General features: G+C 36.9%; 1 protein-coding gene across 1 annotated transcript in view; it reads left to right on the forward strand.

Annotated features, from left to right (window-relative positions):
• LOC138027798 (rRNA-processing protein FCF1 homolog) overlaps nt 1–2,500 on the forward strand; it is a 270,573-nt gene that overhangs the window by 103,998 nt on the left and 164,075 nt on the right. The gene's annotated exons all lie outside the window — the stretch shown is intronic.

Raw genomic sequence — 2,500 nt, forward strand, 5'->3', positions numbered from 1 at the left:
ATGCGATAAATAATGTAAATTATGCGATTTTTTTTATGATAAGAAAAACACTTTTTTGCTGCCCTTAAGACATTTTGAACACAAGGGAACAGTAATTATGCATCTTGATTGACATTAGTTAGGATAAAAGATAAATAAATCAAAGTGCCACTGTCATTACTCGTGGATATGAAAGTTACCTCGATTGTTTAAAATTGACAGGCTGAAGTTTCTTTATGCATTAGCATTGATAGTTGGATAATTGTGTAAAAGCACGGTGGGTTTTTATATGCAACTAGAGACCCAAAATAATGCATGCATGTGAGGTAATCGCCTTTGCTGGAATTCAACCCTGTAAAATAAGTCTACCATTTCTCCAATAGGCATAAGATTACTCTTTAACACATCCTCTATAAAGAGCTGTACTACGTGTTCAAAGTTCCTAGCACAGGTGACAGGGCAATTTTGAATAAGGTCTGATTTTTGTTACCAGGTCATATTGTTAATGCCATCAGGTTAGGCAACTAGAGCAGATCCATTCAGTATTATTAACACTTTTTGTGCCAGTTATACATTCCTCCAACAAACCTTGCGAATACAGGGTTCGTTCTGGATTTTGTCTATAAAATTCCAGGAGTATTCAAGGAGTTTTCAAGGAATCTTTATAACAAGATTTCTATGCCATACATAGGGTTTCAGTGTTTTCTTTGCTGAAAAAGCCTACCTTGATATTCCTTACCACATCCTTAAAGTTGAGTGAACGCATGGACATTTTAATTTTAGGTTTTAATGTTTCCCTAATAGTCAATTTTGGGCTCAGTTTTTGAAATGTCTCTTTTAACTTAGCATGATACAATCTCAACAATTTTCACCCAAGCAAAAATTCAAGCAGGTTTCAAGCAGTTTTCTCCAAAATCCTTTTTTCAAGGGCTTTTCAAGCACCCTTGAAGTCCAAAATTAAATTCCAGGGCTTTTCAAGGACTTCAAGGAGTTGCACGAGCCCTGGAATATTTGTCACTATATTTGATACAGTTACACTTAGAAACAGATGATCTGAACCATAACAGATCACAGGAAGTGCATTATATATTCAGGGCTATGTGTTATCTTATCAAGAAAAAGACTGAATCACTTTTGACATGGAATGTCTAATAGAGTCTTGACCTTGACAAATTTCACTTTGGTTTAGCCTTGAGCTCTGCATAGCTTTCCCTAAATGGTTTTATGCTTTTCTGTTTAGGTCTGTGATATGTTCTGGATTGCTTTTCTTCTCCTATGCCCTTGCTGCTTCAATATTTTCATATCTGTTTTGGCGTTTTGCATTGTTTTTCTTTTCCCTGAACTCTTCAAGTGATTTTGTCTCTTCCGCTTGATAGATTCTCTCATATAAGCTCTTTTTTGCCACTGCATTGTAGAAATTATTACTGACACTCACATCATTTTTGGCCATCGTTAATTAATCAATTATTACCAGGCTCTGAATAATTGTTGACATTGGTAACACCGCTGAGTTTATAACCTGAAATACTGTCATTATAATAACCTAACTGAAGTGCTGAAAAATAGTGTCTTCCATCTACATGTAGATGTCCAATGTTCACAGTAGTTCCCTGTTGTCCGCTTACAGGACTGATAACAGTTACATGTACTGGTGCCCACCCCTCAATGGATTCATTTATACGTATAGTAACATTTAATACATTGCAAACTGCTTGCACAATAAGTGCAACACACCATGTATATTGCTGTGACAACAAATGCACAATTGCTCTGTAATGGGTCCAATAAATTTTTTAACGGTTGTTTCTGATGGATTCAACTCCAGCAGCATGCACATTCATGTGATAGGAAGGATCATTGTATAACTGGTGGGCAACAGGAGAAAAGAAGCATGAACCATTCTAGTGCCTTCAATCCTTTTTGAGCTAATCGAGCCTGTAACAGTGCTATAGAAGGATTTCTCAGTATTGTATGTGCTGTATGTTTACTCGTCCCATGAACAACAGGGCCTGGGTTCGATTCAATGTCTCCTGATATCAATAGCTTTTCTCTTGATAGACAATAATTCTCATTTTGTTGGTTCAATTTTGTCGAATGCGTAGTAGCAGATTGACCTTGAATACACAATAGAACTGACAAGTCTTTCGTGTTTAGCAGTCCTGCGCATAATAAGATAAAAATGACGATTAGAATCTCCTGCTCTCGAAGATTGTTACGTCTGAGTTGTCATCTAGGTATAGAGATATGATATTTTCCAAAAGCAAGAGATAAACACTTTCTCAACTCAGACGAGCTCGGTACGTCCTTATTTAAATAATGCACCATACACTTTCTAATTACCTTGTCTTTCTGAAACAAGCTCGACGTTTTCTTGGAAGGAATTAATCCTGGAAGGTTCTCTGTCCCGGGGAGCATGTACTGCCTCAACCCTTGCTCTATCGCAGGAGATTGGTACAGATTTCTCATCAGTTTTCGTTACAAAATCAGTGACCGAGTCTTTAGACAGTTCTTCATTATGGTC

This window comes from Montipora capricornis, chromosome 12, assembly GCF_036669925.1.
Source record: "Montipora capricornis isolate CH-2021 chromosome 12, ASM3666992v2, whole genome shotgun sequence".
NCBI classification, from domain to species: domain Eukaryota; kingdom Metazoa; phylum Cnidaria; class Anthozoa; order Scleractinia; family Acroporidae; genus Montipora; species Montipora capricornis.